Genomic DNA, 21,486 nt, shown 5'->3' with positions numbered 1-21,486 from the left:
CTCACCCATCAAATAAAAGGCAACCTTGCAAATTCCACACAGACTCACCCTTGTGCCTGCAATTTACATGCAATTTGACTTCTGACATGAGTTCTCTCCACTGATTTCTTTAGCTGGTTTCTTGTCTTGGTTGCCTCAGACTGGATATAGCTGCAGAACTAAAACAGTAATGATGACTGCGTGCCTATGCGAAATCTCTTCACAGGCATTTTGCTGCAAAATCAGCAAAAAGAAGTGTGAAGTATGCCAGAAAGGGAAATGTTCTGACTCTTACCTTGAAGTACTAATGAATCAATCACGTAACAATAATCTTCTTCTTTGGATTGGTCTTCCATGTATTTTTAACAAATTTGTTGTGCAAATGTCTCCCCATTAGATTTAATCAGGGTTTTCCCAAAGCCTTTGCTCTTGATATGCAGATGTGCATGAATACTCCCACAGATTTACGGCCTCTTCACATGGGCTTGATTTCCGCAGTAGTGACAGGGCGTATTTCTCAGTTCTACCATGGAGCTTGAGGGTTCCCATCACACTCCAGAAAAGTACTTCTGGGGAGGCTCCATGGCTGGACTAAGAAACAAAACCCTGTCACCACCAGAAAAATGCTGGCAGCAGACAACAAGAGATTTCCCAGCTTTCCATAAGGTCCCTATGCTCACTGGGCGGGTGCCGCCAAGACACAACAATACTGGCTGATTCTGGCAGTGTGTGTGACAAGGTCCTTGGCATTCCAAGACAAAGCCATCTTAGTCTGAAATATCAGTATGCAAAGAAATCTTGTAGCACCTTGGAGACTAACATAGAGAATTTTGTAGCATAAATTTTAACAGACTACCTTATACACTCATGTATCAGTTGACCTCATGTATAGGACAGGTTTGGGGACCAAAATTATGGATTTTGTTTTGATTTGTGGATGAGGGTCCTTCCACAGAGAGGGGAAAGCACCAATGTCACCTTAACTACTTCTCCACTCAGGCACTCAGAAAGGCCAGAAGCAGTGTCACAGTGGCGAAAATAGTGAGGATTGGAGAGGTTTAACTCTTCCCTTTTGTCACTCTACTCAGAGAAAGGGATAGTTCCTTTTTTAGAAGTGGGATAAGAATTAAAGTACAGCACTCACATTGCTTCATGGAAAAGTTGACCCATATTTCCAGTCTTATACATGAGGATAAAGAGTATGTCTACTTCCACAGATGCAAGAAGGGAAGTGTCTAGGAAGACACTTTTATAGGCAGACTGTATGTGTGACTAGCCATAGAAATTCAAAACATATATGGTGATGAGGTGGCAAAGGCAGGAGGAAAGATGTTGCCTAAAGCCAGAATGAATAGATAAATGAATCATGGAACCCAGAAAGACAGCTTATTCTAAAATCAGAGATCTCAGACATTAGAATGTGTATACATAAAAACCACTTGCAGAACACTTCAGTGTTCTTGGGCATTCCATTTGTGTCCAGCCAGTTTCACATGACATTCCAATATTATCCTCCACCATTTATATGTCTATCTGCTCAGTCTGGCTTTTGGCAATAGCTTTCCTCCTGCCTTTGTCTACTAGCAGTCATCTTTAAAACTGAACTTGTAACACAACCACTAATAACATGTTGATAAATTTAAACCCCATTAATTTGGCTTCAATGTATTACCCTTTTAAAGCCTTCTAAATCTGTTGCTACCACATCATGTAGTAATGAATAGTTTTAATGGTATCTCATGTGAGGAAGAGCATCCTTTTGTCTGATTTACCTAAAATTGCAAATCAGTTGCTTTCAGCTTCCTTTTGTAGCAGATGTCAAGGACTTGAAATGTGTTGTAGTAGTTCTCACCTCTAAACATTTAAAGGCTGCAGTTCAAGGTCAGCCCACCAGAAGTTTTGCACTATAATTCCCATAACCCTTGACAGGCCCATAGCCAGGATTTTGATTCGGGGGGGGGGGGGGGGAGGTTGAGTTTGATTCGGGGGGGGGGGCTGAGTCTGAGTGAAAGAGGGTCTACCCTAGCAAACCTTTTGTATCATTACCCCAATACCCCCATGCATATGAGATATATTGAGCATGGTGATCAGATCATGATATGAATAAATATAACAGTTTAAATAATGTACCAGTAAGGCCTTTTCATTTGGGGGGGGGGGGGCTGAAGTCCCCAAAGCCCCCCCCCCCCCGGCTACATGCCTGACCCTTGATGACTGATCATTATGGATTGGGGCATTGTAGTACAAAGGACCTAGACAGCAGCAGTTTGTCTAAGTATACCAGCTATACATTCCTGTATGTAAATATCATTCATATATTTTTTTTAAAAAACCTTGAGTCTGAAATAACAATAGCATAATTTTTCTCATAATAAACAGACAAGATAAAAATAAAAAATAAATAAAATATTCACTAAATAATAAAGTAATTAATAAACTACTTAAGTAGATGGACATGCTGCTTATTGAAGGATTCTGTAAGTAACAGTCCAAAAAAGTAGATTTTCTAATTACCTGGTTGCATTCTTGTTCCATTGATTCTCACACTAAGGTAACAATGGTGAAAATAATCCGAACTAACCAAAACTTTAAAGCTTCAAATAAATTCCCAATGTCTTCTGAACCATATATGCTTGATCCTTCAAGAAAACATCTATACCTGTTCACTGCCTGGCACCCTGAATTTCCCTGTCAGGCTGTGGCAGAGGCCATTCACCCAAAGGCGCCTTCACTTCTAAAGGGTCTCTTCTACAATCAAGAACCTTCCTGGAATCAATGCTATCAATCCCATTTGTAATTTTTACGAACTTCAAAGGGTTAAGATGGCAAGCGCCTTTATTGACTGGTGCTTCTTGGTAGGATCAGTAAAGCATGACTGATTAGAGCCCAGTTCTAAAGAGCCCAGCTTTTGTGGAGCCGGAATAAATAGGAGGCCTGTCAATAACTTAGATCCAGGCGTATTGACGTAGTTTACAGCCTCAATAGGCAATTAACACTTTACAGTGGATATTACCCAGTGGCCTGCCCCATGCTTTACTGCACATTTTCTGCCATCAGCTGCAATATTGAAGATTGAGAATAAAAATGATATTGGACAGAATTCACCTTTGTTCAACTGCAGCAGGGATTTCTTGCAACATCTGGGAAAGATTACACTTTCACTTTCTATTTCTTTTAAATGTGTGCTGTTTATGTGTATACAAACTCACATATTTCCGTATGTAAAACATATATACAGATATACATACATTCCCTGCTTGGCTCCTCTGTCTCTCATTTAAGTATATATTGGAAAGCCTGAGAAACTTCAGTTTCATAAGTAATTGAATCTGTCACTGCTACAATGCCAAAAAGCAAAGCTTAAAGAATGATGGGCACTGCAAACCCGCCCTCTTCTTTGGGACACTTGAATAGTAAAGTAAGTTAGAGGAATGCCTTGTTGGCAGACCAAATGTATTTGATGGTGAATTTTTAATCAAAGCCAAAACTACTCTGAAGCAAGACAAAAGCTATATTGCAGCAGACAAGAACTGGGTGAGAAACTCTTTGGGTTCAGCAATTGACCCAGTTTGTACTCCAATGGAATTTAGCTACAGAACCAAATGCAATTTGGGGATCAAATGGGGAGGAAAGAGGAACATACTTTAATTAAATATGTACAGTAGGTAAAGCTGAATATTTCTAAAAATGCGGGCTTTCCTTTACATATTCTGTCAGGGCATCTTTTTCTTCTTCAATGGCTTGTTTTACTTGTAAAAAGTCCTCTGCCACCAGACCTTCTAGGCAGATATAGCCGGTCAACATCACTGCGAGGATGTAGTGAATTATGAATGGTCGTGAGTTTTCTTGTTTTTCTGTCCAAATTGTCCAGTTCTGCCTGCATCCAGTTTATGATGCCAATTGAAGTCAATAATCAGAAACTTCTCAAAGCACAGCAGACAAAGAATCGGTACAAGAAAACTGCACTACAAACCAGAGCTGACAGCTGGCACAGCAAAGCATTGCATGGGCAGTTTCTTGATAAAATTGAAGGAAAAGTTGACAAGGAGAAGACCTGGTTATGGTTTATTATTTATTTATTTATTTATTTATTTAAATTTTTTCTATACCGATCTTCTCACCTACAAGAGGGACTCAGATCCGGTTCCCAACATGTGTTCATATACAAAAATACAAACCACACAATGCATCATCATTACACAATTTAAAACATATTAAAATACAACATCGTCATCATCACAATCACATAGCCACGTTGTCAAAGCATTCCTGGTCATAATTCACAGTTATTCATTCTCCTTCCATATGAACCAAAGTTGACTCAGTTGTCAAAGGCCGCATTCCATAGCCAAGTCTTTGTTAACTTCCTGAACGTCAGGAGGGAGGGGGCAGTTCTAATCTCCTGTGGGAGGGAGTTCCAAAGCCGGGGAGCCACCATCGAGAAGGCCCTGTCTCTCGTCCCCACCAACTGCGATTGGTTCACTAATGAAACACTGAAGGAGAAAACAGAAGGCGTGATTCTTGCAGTCCAGGAGCAAGCCATCCGAACAAATACAATTTGGGTCATCATGCAAACTGTTCAAGGAAGCTGCTGAAACCATTGATCATATCCTTAGTTGCTGCAAGAAAATCTCACAGACAGACTACAAACAGAGGCACAACTCTGTGGCCCAAATGATTCATTGGAACTTTTGTCACAAGTATCACCTGCCAGTAGTAAAAAAAAACTGGTGGGATCCTAAACCTGCAATGCAAAAATTCTTTGGGACTTTCAAATCCAGACTGACAAAGTTTTGGAACACAATTGTGTAAAGGAATTGTGTAAAGGAAAAAAAGTTTGGATTATTGATCTCGCCATACCAGGTGACAGTCGCATTGAGGAAAAAACAACAGGAAAAACTCAGACATTATCAGGACCTCAAAATCGAACTGCAAAGAATCAGTACAGGTGGTTCCAGTGGTAATCGGTACAGTAGGTGCTGTGCCAAAAGATCTCAGCTGGCATTTGGAAACAATAAACATTGACAAAATCATGATCTATCAACTGCAAAAGGCCACCTTACTTGGATCTGTATATTCCACGTTTGAAGCCATTACTCACTGCTTATAATTCAGTTCAAGGTCATATGCCTTGCTTTTCTGGGGCCTCTTTCCACCATGTCAAATTATAATGTCCAAAGTAAGGATCAGATAGCTTAAATACCTTAAAGACTTCAGACCCCATCTGATCTTGGAAACTAAGCAGGGTAAGCCCTGGTTAGTACTTAGTGCAGACAGCCAATGAATACCAGATGATGTTAGGCTACATTTCAGAAGAAGGAATTGGCAAAACCATCTCTAAGTGTCCCTTGACTAAGAAAACTCATGGGGTTGCCATAAATAGACAGGTAAATTGAAGGTACACTCACTCAAAATAAGGAGCATGCTCTATGATACTTGGTATGAGGTATGTTGTGAAGCTGGGTTGTTATGAAGATACATATAAGCATATGTCATTAGTGCTCACTATCAGTTTTTCAGTGGGAAATATTTGTGAAAGCATCAAGAAAACAACATGCAAGTTGCTCTTTCTACTTTATCAAGTATTCTTGAACACATCCTTTCAGAAAGGGTCACCCTACCCTACCTTACTTCCCCTTTGCACCATCAGGAAAAGCATGATGAGTGCATTACCTACAACATATTTCACTGCTTTCACTGTCCACTTCAACCTCTTTTTTGAAACAAAGGAGGAAGGATGCCTTCCATTATAACTTCTAGAGGGAAAGTGGCAGTATTTGAGTAGATGAAGATGGCTGTTTACACAACAAACTAATTGTCCCACCACCACCACCACAGACACACACACTTTTAAAAAGCCCAGTCTTTTCCATTACTTCACCAAGGCATGATAAGTAATTACAAGAGCTGTGCAAAACTTCATTTGCAATTCGTTTTTTATTTGTAATTAGATTCATACATACGAAGCAATATTTAGAGTTGAAGGCCAAAACACCTGGGGACCCACAGGTTGAGAACCACTGCTCTAGAGGGATTTTGAGATAAAAGAAGGAGATTGTTGGGAGTTGAATTAATCCTGTGAAGTAGGCAAAGTTGAGAGGCAATAACTCCAAGGTTTACCTAGTAGGTTTCCTGTTGTTGTTGTTGCTGCTGCTGCTGCTGCTGCTGCTGCTGCTGTCTCAAAGGCTGGATGGGCATCTGTGGAAGGTAGTTTGACTGTACTTTTCCTGCCTTGACCCCCCCCCCCCCTTCGTTATAGTTATGATACACACCCCTAACAATATTTTAGAAACACTTTAGAACAGGTTCTCCATTCCCCCCTAATTTTGTAATGAGCATTGAAACATCACTTTCATTGACTGTACAAGCCTAGTAAGTACATTTTGAGATATTTTGCTGAGAAAGTAGCTACCACCTTACCAAATATTCAAGAGCATTCTGAAAAATGCAATAGTGGTCAACAGAAATAAGAGGTAATAGGGCAATCTAGACTAGAACTGGCACCTCATAAAACAGTTAGAAATTCTTATTGAATCAGAAGAAAGAGTAATGATTAATTACAAAGTGACAGTTACTCTACATACTGATTTTGTGAGAAATGAAAATTAACTAAATGGACTCAATTCAATTCAGTGTTTAATTTAATTGGCTGCAAAATGAATCCAGTGACAATACTTTCTATAAGGATAGTTGATAATGTAGTGCTCATTTATTTTCCAAAGGTAAGAAATTCCATAGTATGAAGAGAAAATTGTGAACACTTTAGATGTAGTAAAAGAAATGAAATTTACATCTCTCATAGCTATATATTTTTAATTTTTTGTTTAGAGCATTGCTATTCAAAGTTATTGATATGATTGTCTCCTATAAAATGTACAAAGATTAATTTATTTTTATTATTTATTTACAGTATTTATATACCGCTTTTCTCACCCTAGGGGAACTCCAAGTGGTTTAAATCATGTTATGAGTACTGACTCGAGTAGAACCATTGAATCCATGCCTGTATGTAGGATTTACCTGGATGTAGACTCACTATTCAACAGTTGCTGTAGTTGGGATTAACTCAAAAGATGCCATTCTTTGATTCACAGAAGAACAAATTGACTCGTTTTGACTTAAGCAAAAAAATTATCTTCATCCCTCTTTGCACCAGACCTAATATGCACATTCTAAAAACAGAATGTTCTTCTTTGGTAATTACCAACTAGGCAAGTGAGGATTTTCCCTGTAGAATCCTTTGTTGAGATACACAAATGTATCTCTATTCAAGAAAACACAATTCAAATATATCAGAGTAGGTGTGTACTAGTCAGGACAAGTCATTATTTTAAAATGAAATATGAGGCTGAGAGATCCTCTGGTTTTTGAACATAACCAAGTAGAGAGTAATATATTTAAACACTTTAGTGACTTCTTTATTTTCATGTAAGCAAGTTTCCATTTTACTGTACCTGTGAACAATTTATATGCATCACACAGAGGAATATTGGCAAGGTTTTCACATGTAGATGGGAACCGAGATAAAACTAATAAGCCTCATACAGTAGAGCCTTGCTAATCCATCATAAATGAACCAGCAGAATGTTGGATAAATGAAAATGTTGGATAAGAAGGAGGGCGTAAGGAAAAGCCTATTAAATGTCATATTAAGTTATGATTTTACAAATTAAGCACCAAAACATCATGTTTTACAACAAATTGACAGAAAAAGCAGTTCAATGCATGGCAATGTTATGTAGTAATTAATTACTATATTTACAAATTTAGCACCAAAACATTGCCTTGTATTGAAACAGCTGTGGATCTGGGTAGGAGGCAGACTGTGTTGGATCATACAGAATGTTGGATAAGCAAAGGTTGGATAAGTGAGACTCTACTGTACTTACATTTTCAAAAAATTCAATACATTGTTTAGAAAGTTTTGAAGGGCCTATCTCTGCCTAGAATTTCAATGAAAATGATGCAAATTCCAATTTAAAATTTTGGATAGGACTTTGTAAATCTTTTTACATACCATCAGTAATTTGGTATTTGTTTTTGGCCTTTTTCACTTAAAGTGAATAATCCAATATGGTTAGTCCTTGGGTCTTCATTGTTAGTAAAGTTTAAACATGCAGTACCTTATCCAGAATTGTGGAATCCAAAATCTTTCAAGACCCAAATTGTTCCCCATCAGTGGTTAAGCTAGTGACTCCTTCACACAAGCTTTCTTTCATGCACATAATTATTAAAAAATAAGATGCTGGTGGTGGGAGTTGATAGAAACTGGTCACAGATTCTAGAGTTGTAATCTAAATCCAAAACTCAGCTGTTAATCATAATTGAATCCTACCTCACCCCCCGGACCCCCTCCCTGATATTATACACTGCCCTATCTCCCAGTGTTTTAAAATTTTAATCCTTGAGTTTGGCCCTACCCATGGTGATCCTTTTTAATGTCTTAATGTTTTGATTCTATATTGTTGTGTTGCTTATAAACATTGGTTTTGTATTTTAGGTTATTTTATTTTCTGATTTTCTGTTGTGTTATATCGTGTATTTTGTATTGATGGGCGTGGCCTCATGTAAGCCGCCCCGAGTACCCTTGGGGAGATGGTGGCGGGGTATAAATAAAGTATTATTATTATTATTATTATTATTATTATTATTATATTGAAGTAAACCCACTGTGCTAATAGAAACTCATTTATGTCAATTTTTACATAAGGTCCATTAATTTAATACATACGCTGTAGTTGGGACTAACATTTGAATGTAGGCCTTGCAAAATACTTTTCGTAGTTCCCTACAGGCCTCCTCTTCTCTACAATTTGGAAACCGATCACAAGTGTGCGATCTCTGTGGCCTGTGCTTGTTTCATGCTGTTTTTCTCTAGAGTCACGTACAAGAACTCTGTTGTAAAACTCCAGTTCGTGAGTGCTACATTTGTATTTCACGCAGGCATTCAAGTATCATTCCCTGTACTTAATGGATACTTAACGTGCTACGGATTATTTTTTGGTAACACTTTGTTTCAGATTTCCCATCATTATGAATTCATTTAGATCTGGAAGTAATAGCCCTGCTCATAATGAATTCATATGGTATTAATACGGCTTTCACAAGTGTGTCCATAGGTGCCCAAATGCAATTTAGCATTAGTTAAACGAGAGTTAATGGACACTTAAAGTGCCACTTATTTTCTAAGTGGTCCATAAAAAGGGAGAGAATAAAGCCTGCCTCCATATTACTCCTGGAATATAATATGTCAATATCCCTAGTAAATGTAGAAATCTGTTTTGGGAAAATGAAGAAATATTAAAGAATTGCTTTAAGAGCAAGGTCCATTTAATCTATTATTCTGCAAACTCAGGAGTAGAACTTCATGACTATGAATATCCTTCATTTGTTTTCCACATCTGATTCATAACTATATACTGTAAACAAATATGGAGGTGTCACTGAGTTATCATAACTAATAATTGAGTCGAGAACTACCCGCATTCCCACTTTTCAGCCTGGATTTCAGTCTCTTTTTTAAGGTCTTCTAAGGTATCAGCATTCTATTGCAGTCGCACTATCACACCTGCTATGAAGATCATCTTTGATATTGCACTTCACTTCATTCATGCAATTGTGACAATTCAACAATACATGGCCTCATGATCGTACTTCTGAATTTGCTCTAAAAATATTTTATATTAGTAATAGCATATCTGAAGAACTCCGATCTATTTTATTATTGTACAGCTTTGTTTAGTTCAGTGGTTCTCAACCTTCCTAATGCCGCAACCACTTAATACAGTTCCTCATGTTATGGTGACCCCCAACCATAAAATTATTTCCGTAGATATTTCGTAACTGTAATTTTGCTACTGTTATGAATCATAATGTAAATATCTGATATGCAAAATGTATTTTCCTGGACCAAATTTGGTACAAATACCTGATATGCCCAAATTTGAATTTTGGTGGGGGGGGGTTGAATTTGTCATTTGGGAGTTGTAGTTGCTTCATTTATAGTTAACCTACAATTAAAGAGCATTCTGAACTCCAACAATGGAATTAAACCAAACTTGGCACACAGAACTCCCATGACCAACAGAAAATAGTGGAAGAGTTTGGTGGGCATTGACCTTGAGTCTTGGAGTTGCAGTTCACATACATCCAGAGCATACTGTGGACTCAATTATGGATCTGGACCAAACTTGGCACAAATACTCAATATGCCCAAATATGAACACTTGTGGGGTTTGGGGAAAATAAACCTGACATTTAGGAGTTTTAGTGGCTGGTATTTATAGTTCACCTACAATCAAAGAGCATTCTGAACACCACCAACAATAGAATTGGGCCAAACTTCCACAGAGAACCCCCATGACCAACAGAAAATTCTGTTTCCTGATGGTCTTTGATGACCCCTCTGACACCCCCTTGCTACCCTCCTCCCCAAGGTCTCGATCCTCAGGTTGAGAAACGCGGATTTAGTTATTGACAGTTAATTACTATGCTTATTATGTTGTTGTTTATTCATTCAGTTACTTCCAACTCTTCGTGACCTCATGAACAAGCCCATGCCAGAGCTCCCTGTCAGCAGTCATCCCCCCCCCCCCCCAAAGTTCCTTCAAGGTCAAGCCAGACACTTTGAGGATACCCATCCATCCATTTTGGTTATTATATGCACCCCTTAAAGCTTTTAAATGAATGACCACACAGAGATCTACAAAAAATGCTTACATATCTGACATATGCTTACATAGTCCATTTTATTGGGGGGGGGGTTAAGAAGTAAAACAATTTCCCCTGTTTTCCTGTTATTCCCCACATCCATGTTGCCACTGTGGAAACAACCATTGTTTATGAAATGGAAGAGGGGAATAACCAGCAAAGACAAGGGAAATGGGTTGATGTGAGTTTTCTGGGTTTGTATGTCCATGTTCCAGAAGCATTCTCTCCTGACATTTCACCTGCATCTATGGCAAGCATCCTCAGAGGTTGTGAGGTCTGAAATGATTTTCCACCTTCAAGTGTCTCTCCCCGCCCCCCTTGTAAAATTGACTATCCCCTTTCTAGACCCCTTTTCTGGACTCTGCCCAGATAATGGAACAGTACAGAATTCTAAAATGTAGGAATTTGCTAGGTTCTCTAGTGTACCTTTGTGATAACTTCAGGTGAAAGTATAACACAGAATCACCTGAGGGGCCTAGAAAATTCCTAGAGAGCACATATTTTGTTGGAAACCACAGATATCTAGAAAATGCCTTATAGAAAAAAATAAAGACAATAAAAATGAGATCCCTTTTTTTAGCCCAGTAAGATCTTTTTTTTAATGGTATGATAATTATTCCTGGGAAATGATGACAGAGTGGGAAAAAATTCTACACAGGTAACAGAATAACAATTAATAAAACTCATGACACAGAGACAGTACAGCTTGTGTGACAAGCCAGCATTTCCCACCTTTTAAGAAATCACATTGTTGCCAACAGCCCAAAATTAGATGAAGTATTTAAGAGTTGTTGGCAGCTAACAGCAGGCAACTTCTGCACTGGTTTCTCTTTCCCTTGGTCTTTCAGCAGAACCCCAAAAGCTTCAAACTATAAGAAACAGCTCAAATACTTACAACAGCTGATCACTCATTTTGTACCCCAAAAGGAGCAATGTACCTCACAAAATTCATAATCAAGATTCAAAATCAACTGATTTGTTGTAATAATTGTAGCATTTAATTTTTTTATCAATAGATCTATTAAAATATTTATATGTAGATTCTGTAGATTTTTAATAGTATGGTTTTAAAGCTTTGGATCTTTGTCCTGGGGTACAATTTATTATTATTACTTTACTGACACAAAAAATCCAGTATGTCACAGCAAACGAGACATATGTGCTGTATTTCGTTTCACAAAATCACAAGTCGAACACTTCCCAAGTGTCTAGGACTGTGTGATGTATTTTCAAATGATGCACGCAGATCCAAGTAAGATGGCCTTTTGCAGTTGACAGATCGTTTTTTTCAATGTTTATTTTTTCCAAATGCCAGCTGAGATCTTTTGGCATGGCACCCAGTGTGCCGATTACCACTGGGACCACCTGTACTAGTTTATGCCAGAGCCTTTGCAGTTCGATTTTGAGGTCCTGATTATTGTTGAGTTTTTCCTGTTGTTTCTTCCTCAGTGCGACTGTCACCTGGTATGGCAACATCAATAATCCAAACTTTTTTCTTTTTCACAATTATGATGTTTGGTGTATTGGGTTCCTAAACTTTATCAGTCTGGATTCAAAAGTCCCACAGTATTTTTGTGTGTTCATATTCTACTACCTTTGCAGGATTATTATTATTATTATTATTATTATTATTATTATCGTTATCATTATCATTATTGGGACTCAATATTCAAAAAATGGCATCCAATCCTGGAGATTCTCAGAAGCATGTGTCCGAAGCTAAGCATATATAGAAGGAGTGAACATGATGTGCCCCTCCAAATATTATTGGATTGCAGATGCCAGCATTTCTCACCATTAGAGTTCTGGATTAGAGCTAATAAAGACTGCAATCCAACAAAATCCTAAGAGACTAACAGTTCCTACACCAATGAACAGAATTGTAGCCTTAATCAGTTTAGATAAGCAAGTTTATACATCAGAATATCATAGTAAATATGGTAAATAGATGTGCCATCCATAAAATTGTCTGCTTATGTATACAAGCAGTCTCATATTACGAACAAGATAAGTTTTGCAGGTCTGTTCTCAAGTTGAATTTGTTTGATAGTCAGGACAAGTGTATTTTTAGATTTCACCTCACTTTCTGTCCCTGTGATAATTGGATTTCGAAAAATTTGGCTTTTTGTGGAAACACTGATAAAGCTTCAGTGCGGACACCTTTTCCCCATGTTAACTCTTCCAGGAGTGAATTTCCCTTCCAAGGGATAGATTTCCCTCACTTCCTGTTGTCTCATTCCCATTCTAAATTATGAGTCATTTTTAACTTGGATGTTCGCAAGTTGGGTACTCACGGTATTCTAAAACTGATTTGAATGATGTACTGCCAATGTTTACTATATGAGAGCAGCACAGAAGAAAGTGCTGTGGACAGAATTGGGAGAAATCCTAGGGTTTGGAGAAATGAAATTCTCCTTTAGAAAAAAAAAAAACATAAGGAAGATGAGTGGACTCTCGACACAGCCCAAACAAGGACCAAGCTTGCTCAGTGGGTTTTGAGGCAATCCATAGGAAAGTTCAAAGAATGAGACAACCAGGAAAGTGGAATGGTGAGGGTAAAAAACAGGGATGTAGGAAAAGGGTAGAAAAACATCTCATTGCCTGGATTACTCATTTTCTAGCTGAAAATTGGAAGTAAGTTTCGATGTCTCTAAGGACAGAAGTTGAAGCTGTTCATTTTTAAAAATCCCAGGAGAAATCCTAGATTTTAGCATGGCAAACATTGGACTCCACTGTGCCCACTTAGGAGCACTTGTGGCATTAAATAGGCATTTTACTTTGTAACATCTAGTCTCTCAAGTGTTGAGAAGGGATTTGTAAAAATTGAATAAATAATCAAGAAAGAAAACAAGCTTGGCAGGCTCCCCAAAAGTCGATCAAGCATCTTCAAGTGATGGATTGGAGAGTCGAACAACATTAACTTATAGCTCCTTACTCTTTTCAATCTAGACCTGTGATTCCCACTCTTGCCTCCAGTTGTTCTGGACTTCAACTCCCAAAAAAATCAGCTGCTTTAGCCAATGATGACGGAATCTGGGAGCTGAAGTCCAAAACATCTGAAAGACCAGAGTTTGAGAAACAATGTTCTAGACCTTCCTTCATCTGCTTTCAAGTTGGAAATCCTGAAGGTCATGGAGTCCTAGGCTCATTCTAGATCCCACCCCCCAAAAATAAACAAAATAAAATAAAACTAAGTTATAGGATGCTGGACATATTAGGATGAGTTATGGCTAAAAGAAACATTTGAGACTGCTCCATCTCTGCCTCTTATTAGATGTCTGAGAAGGGAAGCATGTATATGAATACTAACTTTTCAGGGGAGATTCCAATTCACCCCACCCCCCAGTTTTGGCTTCAAATCAGATCTTTTATTTCCATGTAGGTTGTTGTCTCTGGCTTAATTATCATTAAACTCAAGGTCTTAGTGGTTTAAGCAACCCTCCCTCATCCCCCTCCCCAGATACATATTGCTGCCAAGATTAAAGCAATTAAGAAATCCTGAAAGAGGGAGCTATAAAATGTCTGAAGAGAACAGCACTCATTAACAGGCGGGCATGACTTTCTGGGCCAATACTCCTCACCTAATATAATATTGTGCAGTTTGGGGAGTTAATATTGCAACACTGTACATTCTAATCCATTGCAAAAGGATTTAAGCCAAGTCCCCAAGCGAGCAAAACGGTCCTGTAATGACTGGGAGGCCCAGTCTGCTGAAGTAGCCCTTGTTTCAAATAATAGCTCAGTGTTGGAGGCACCATTATAATTAGACTTGGAAAAGCATCAGCATTCCTTCCAAATTTAGCCTGGGATTGTTTAAAGAAAATGAATTGAGTTATTTCGAGTAACAATGCAACTCTCTTCTGAAGGCAAGCCATTCTCAGCAAACACTTTCTGTGTAACAAGGCTCCATTTTGGAAATCTGTGAACTGTGACTGGCTGCATGAGTCACATGACATTATTTTGAATTCCTATCATGGCCATTGTGTATAATACATAAACTCTATATTTGTAATACAAGTAGCTATTTTATGTCACAAAATAAGGTAGACTTATATATCCAATATTTGTTTATCCACTAGATCAAATAGAACAGTGGTTCTCAACCTGGGGATCATGACCCCCAGAGGGATAGCCGGGCCATTTCGGAGGGGTAATGGCACCATGTCCATTGGCCCCGCCCACTCCACCAGGCTGCACAATGCTGCCTCTGTTGTCTGTGAGGCCAGACCATGTGGTGCTGCCTCGCTCATCTGGCTTGCGCTGCTTGCCACGCCTGACAGGCGGCACGAACCAGGCAAGGGGCTTCCCGTGAGGCCAGGCCACGTGGTGGTGCTTCCCTCACCTGGGTTGCGCTGCCCGCTAGGTCTGGCAAGTGGCAAAAGCCAGGCGAGGGAAGCAGCACCGCATGGCCTGGCCATACGAGAAGCCCCTCCCCTGGCTTGCACCGCCCATCAGGCCTAGCAAGCAGCGCAAGCCAGGCGAGGGGCTTCCCGCAAGGCCAGGCCAGGCGGTGCTGCCTGCCTCACCTGCGTTGTGGCACTCGTCGGGTCTAGCAAGCAGCAAAAGCCAGGAGAGGGAGGCAGCACCGCATGGCCTAGCCTCATGGGAAGCCCCTCGCCTGGCTTGCGCTGCCTGCCAGGCCTAATGGCAGGCAACCCCTCCCTCCATTCAGATCCAGCTCCATCCCTCATCCTCACCCTCCACAGCCACCGGGGAAGGGGGGGGGGAGAGAATGGTAGCAACAGGGCCAAGGGGCCACAGATGCAGGAATCTCATCACTCTGCCTCCATGCGCCTCTCGAGTGCACCAGTATTCCGATTTCAGCATATCAGGTTTTTGTGCCAAATTTGATAAAGATCCATCATTGTTTGAGTTCACAGTGCTCTCTGGATGTAGGTAAACTACAACTCCAAAACTCAAGGCCAACGCCCTCCCATTGACTATTATTATTATTATTATTATTATTGTTATTGCTCCTGCAGTAATTCTATCTTCCTGTGCGGCAGAAAGAAGGAGATGGACTACATGACCTTTGGGGTTCCCTTTCAATTGTTTGAGTCTTATAATACTGCATAATAGTAGTAGTAGTAGTAGTAGTAATAATAATAATAATACACTAATTCTATATTCCTGCCTGGCATAAATGAGGGGGCTGGACTAGATGACCTTTGGGGTACCTTCCAACTGAGAATAATAATAATAATAATAATAATAATAATAATAATTCATAATAATAAATAATAATATAATAGCAATTCTATCTTCCTACCTAGCAGAAGGAAGGGGCTGGATTAGATGACCTTTGGGGTTCCCTTCCAACTGTCTGAGCCTTATAATAATGTATAATAATAGTCTCCTGGAGTGACTGCAGGTGCAATGAAATCCTTCTGGTATTTTCTGTTGGTCATGGGAGTTTCGTGTGCTAATTTTGGTTCTTTTCCATCATTGGTGGACTTCAGACTGCTCTTTGATTGTAAGTGAACTATAAATCCCAGCAAGTACAACTCACAAATGTCAAGGTCTATTTTCCCCAAACTCCACCAGTGTTCACATTTGGGCATAATGAGTGTTTGTGCCAAGTTTGGTCCTTCTTCCTTATTTCCAGTATGTAGTTTATATGGCCCAAACCATGTCTTAGCCTTATAAAAAATATCTTCATTTAGTCCTCAGTGTTTTATCTTAATTCAGTTGGTTTGTAATACTTTGGTTACAGCATATTTTAAATGAATTCTTCCACCAACCAGTAGTCACAAAGTGGGGAGATGTGGTAAAGGTGGCTGGCAGAAATGTTGACTATATTCAAATGTTCTTGTGACACTCTCATTTAACTACATATTTAACATGGGATGCTATAATGAAGGGACATTATTATTATTATGTCCCTTATGCAGGAGGGGCACCATTGTGTCCCTAGTGCAGGGGTGCAGGAATGGCAATGTACCACTAGGGGGCATTGGCACACCATGTCTCTGGGTAAACATGGCAGATTCCAGTCCCCTGACGCTTATGCTTCACACCTTTCTGGCAAGGGGATGCAGGGGGCATCATGACCTGGGACTGATAGTGGGCTGCAGGCTACCTCACCTTAGGATGAGCTCACCTCTAGCCAATCACTCTGCCAATGATGTAATCCAACCCACTGTCACCAGGCAAGCTTTGCAAAGAGCACAAGAAAGATATATAAACAGCTTGGCTGGTCAATAAACTTTGAGGTCACTTCTTCACCCCCCTTGACTGTCTGGTGGTTTTCTTCATGCGTCTCCAACACTATAATTTATTCATAAAGCTATTTCTAATCTAATTATTTTCATGTTATCCATAGGTAAGTGTTGTAGTAGAGCCTGCAAGTAACAATGCTAACAGTAGTTTGGACACTAGAAGAGGAAAACGGGTTATTCGGGAGCAGGAGTCTGATGAGGAGCAACAAAGGAAGAGGATCCGGGATATACTTAATGCTCCCTGCTTTTGGCCCACACTTGAGATAGGAATGTTGTTGTTGTGTGCTTTCAAGTCATTTCACATTTAGGTTGACCATGGGTGAGGGCCAGGTAAATGACCTTGGAGGGCCGAATCTGGCCCCCGGGCCTTAGTTTGGGGACCCCTGGTCTAGTGGAAGGAAAAGGACTACTCGGGAGCAGGAGTCCGATGAGGAGCAACAAAGGAAGAGGATCCGGGATATACTTAATGCACCCACAGATGAGGAGTCATTCTTGGGTTTCTCTGGGGGTGATGGGTTAGAGAGTGATGAAGATGGAGATGACACATTGGACTGGACTAAGGTAAAAGAGGTACAAGCTGTATGTGCGGAGACAACGTCCAGTGATACATTTGTAGGGTTCTCTGGTAATGAGGACTGGCAATGGGGGAATACAGCTGAGTCTTGGGGGGATCTAAGTCTTGACAAAAGATAGAATATTTGAAGGGATGGGAGTAGGAGTTCACGTGTGGAATCAAGAGCAGCTGCAAGGGATAACGACGGGTGGAGGTCAGCTCATCTTCTGATGATGATGTGTAAGATAAAAAGTAGGCTCTGAAATGGGTATTGGTTCATGCATTCTTGTGGCTGCCTATTTTGTGTTGGTATTGGGTCCTGGATCTACAGGTTACTGCTTCTGTTCATGTGTGTTTTCGACTCAGTTTGGATTCCCGTGAGTGCTGACTTCTCCCTTCCTTGACTTCAGACTGGTTTGAATGCTACGCTGACTACGTGGACTTTGGAACTTTGCTACTTTGAATTTGGCTTGCTTCAACCTCGGAATTCATTTGACTACACTTTCTTCCCTGCAGCCCTTTTGTTTGTTAACTGTTTACTTGCTGTGCTATTTTGGGGGACTTTCGGAGCGCTTTGTTATAATCCAGTTCTTTTCTCCGGATAATCTGGATTATTGCTTCAGTTATCTCTTTTGAACCAGGACTGCTTTCTGATTTTGAGTTTGGCCAGAGACACTGAGTTAAGTGTCTCTGAGCCCTTTTTCTTTGCTTAATAAACTTCACTTTGAACTAATTCTGAGTCTGGCCCTTTAAGGTGTCTGTGTCCCGACAGTAAGAAAAGTAACACACTCCAAAGGCATGATTTGAGAAAATGGATGTGTTTCTCCTCACTACCATTTTCTTTTCAATAGAGGACTGCCACACACCTAGATTAGTATGCAAGATGCAGGCCATAAATAGGTTCATAAATAAATGATAAACTATGGCTGCTGCTTTGTTTACCTATGGACTTAACAGAACGTGGGATTCTGATTAAATCAGAATTACTCTTCAGAACAAACTGTGAAGCTTAACAGTGGTAATTCTCAAAGCGCAGGGTTGGTGTCCTTAGAGAGGAAGTTCCCTAGTGTAAGCTCTTTTGAGGATGTACTCCCTCCATCACTCCTAAGAATGAAGTAAAAAACAAGCACTTCTTGAATATTTGCTTGGCTGAGAGGGTTTCAGGACCAAATTACATTGTTAATGAATTCGCAAAATACAATCAATAATTTTAAGAAAGGTATGCATAAGCAATCCACTTCTCTTCTGGAGGAAAAAGTAGCCATATACATTTCGTCAAAACTTACATGCACAATGCAAAATAACCATACCTTTTCAGCAAAATAGAACCCTTGAGGTAGTATGAACTGTGAATCCTTATTGGTTCTCTTGAGGGTATCTTCTATTTGAATCCAATAATCACCAACCTTAATGATCTTCACCTAAAGAAGGGAGAGCATGAACCAGGAAGATGTGCTTGGATAGCAGGAAACACCTGGACACAGTTTTCCTCAAGCTTGCGCGACTGTGTCAGGGCCAGTGATGCGGACAAAGATGAAGGGCTGCTTCACCCAGCATCTGAGTCAGGGGTGAGCTGGAGCCTGAGCTGCCTGACACTGAGGAATCTACCCCTACAAAACAGGACCAGGAGCCTCAGGAAAGTAGGAACACAGAGTCAGGGCAGGATCAGAAGCTCCAGGAAGCAGACCAGAGAGTTAAGCATTGCAGCTAAGCTGCAATTAAGAACTGATGCCATCCAACTGAAGAGATCTAATAAGTTGGCTCAGAGGAGGACTAACTTGGGAAAGTGGTATAAAAAGCTGGAGCTTGTAGTTTTCTGGAAGCAACATTTGTGGAACTGCTACAGCCTGAGTATCTGTTAGTGAACTCTTAGATGGAACTTTTACTTTGGTGACTGGACTATGTTTTTGGACTATTACTTGAATTGGTGAGATTGCTTGGCTTTGAAGTTTGGGAAGAAGCCTGGACTATTTGTATGCCTTGCCCTTGTTGGACTGCTTGTTGTGTATGACTATGAACTGCCTTTGACTATGAGATGGTGAGCAACTGCATTAAAGGGGATTCTGTGTACAGGTCTTTGACAGTCTGATTGTATCTATTTAAATTAGAATCATTTCTACATTTGAATCTGCAAATATGTATTCACATATACATACTTATGTAACTTGTGTTTTCTTTGTTCTTCCTATGCACTTGTTTAGGGTGATATATTTCCTCTGTTAGGGGATGTATAACTGGGTGCCCCATAAAAAAAGTCTTGGGTTTCCAGAATGGCTACTGGAAAGGATTCCTGTCCTTTAAATGATATACAGAATGAGGAATTTAAGCAGATGCTGCTAGTCAAACCACCTGGTAACATGCAACACCTGTAGAAACAGGGAGGGAAGGATTTTTACGGGGTAGGGGTTAGCTGTAATACACATTCATTTCCATGAAAGGTGATATTTGAGAGGTCAGATTTTTTCCGTGTTGAGAACCTGAAAGATGGGAAATGTTAATATTAACATGGTAAGTGCATAATGGACGGCATTCTGTTGGTGACTTTTGCAAGTGAAAGCCCAGTTTATGCCTATGTTAAGTTTTTTTTTATTCTCAACTAACTCCTCCACAACCAAAATTTTGATTGCTTGCTGCACCTACACACCTTGCAAAAAACAGTTTTACTACCCAGTGGGAAATGCTGAACTTGCAGGGAGTGGCAAAACAGTGACACCACTGACACTACCCTCCAGGACATCTGGAGGACCTCCATGAGGTCCCAGAAAACAGCAGGATGCAAGTAACTGTATCAACATAGCTAGATGTGCTCCTTTCCTCTCCACTAGCAAGTACATTGGCATTTGAACTTTCAGGAGCTGATGGGTAGATTGGCAGGATGAGAAGGGAAATGTTTTATAGTTCCACTACACAGAACTTCACAATACATCTCTTAATCCAGGATCTCAGCCAGTGAGTTCATTTTCTAAACTGCATAATGGTCAAGCTCTGATCCTAATTTAAATCACAGTCTATTCTTGAAGCTTTAAACCCTGTAACATTTGAATTTGTTAAACTATGGCTAAAGCCAACAAGACAAGGCAAAAAAGGAAATTTGCATCAAGAGGAAGTGGGAAGGGAAAGATACTTCCAAGGATGGGTTCTGATTTGAGAACTAGAATCCAGCCAAAGCTTTGAATACTAACAATTGCACATGGATTTCCAGGTATAATATGCAACAGGAGCAGTGACCCTGTAGACATCTGTAAGGACGACCACATACAATCATGCCTGAAGTTCAAAGGGCACCCAACAGGGTATGTTGGAGCTAATTGGATTATATTCCATGCACCCAACCAAACATTTCTTACCAAAATATTGGGTCTCTTTTCCAGCTCTTTTCAGGGAGTTGATTCACAGCTTGTGAACTCATTCTCTCCCACTCCCTCTTCTTTCTTTTTCTGAGATGGAGAAGAAACAAAAAACCTTCAAGCATTTTTCACATGGCAAATCTGTGCTGCCATGTCAGGTTTCACAGCTGAACACTCCCAAGACACTAGTTCTGCCATTCAGGGCCTGGATGCTCTCTTGTGCATGATGGATAGCTTTAAAATGAAGACACAATGAAAAGTACCAGCTGTCCAGGTACACACTGTGGATTATCCTGGTTCAGCAGTATCCCCTCTCTCCCTTCATATTTTTTTCCTATCTTTTCTTTGGGTGGGGGGCATATCATGTAATGAATTCACAAGCTCAGGCAAATGATGGGAAGTAATGTGTGTAGTCTCCTAAGAGTTCAACCTCTGTTTGGGACTGAGGATATTTTATTCTTTAATTTTCATGGGCCCTCTGTTTTCTGCATGCTAATAGATGGGTTGGATTTCCATTTACCCCTGTAAATATGCTCACCATGGTGAAGTTGGCTTACAACAGATTTTAAGTACATAGTTAAAATGCACAAAATACAAAAGATAAAACATTAAAAACCAGTAAAAATATAGACTGTTAAAAAGGGAGGCACAACTAAATAAATCATAGAAAGTTCAGCAT

At 39.9% G+C, this 21,486-nt stretch overlaps 1 long non-coding RNA gene across 2 annotated transcripts in view; it reads right to left on the bottom strand.

The window, feature by feature from the left end:
- Positions 1-18,771: 18,771 nt before the first annotated feature.
- LOC132772609 (uncharacterized) overlaps positions 18,772-21,486 on the bottom strand; it is a 43,577-nt gene continuing 40,862 nt past the window's right edge. For both annotated transcript variants that reach the window (XR_010909912.1, XR_009631238.2), the window contains 2 exons: positions 20,808-20,897; positions 18,772-18,881 (listed from right to left, as the gene is read on the bottom strand). This is a non-coding gene — a long non-coding RNA (uncharacterized lncRNA). The remainder of the gene's footprint in view (positions 18,882-20,807; positions 20,898-21,486) is intronic.

This window comes from Anolis sagrei, chromosome 4, assembly GCF_037176765.1.
Source record: "Anolis sagrei isolate rAnoSag1 chromosome 4, rAnoSag1.mat, whole genome shotgun sequence".
NCBI classification, from domain to species: Eukaryota; Metazoa; Chordata; class Lepidosauria; order Squamata; family Dactyloidae; genus Anolis; species Anolis sagrei.
Note: the sequence above shows the minus strand (reverse complement) of the source record. Positions and strands in the feature narration are given on the sequence as shown.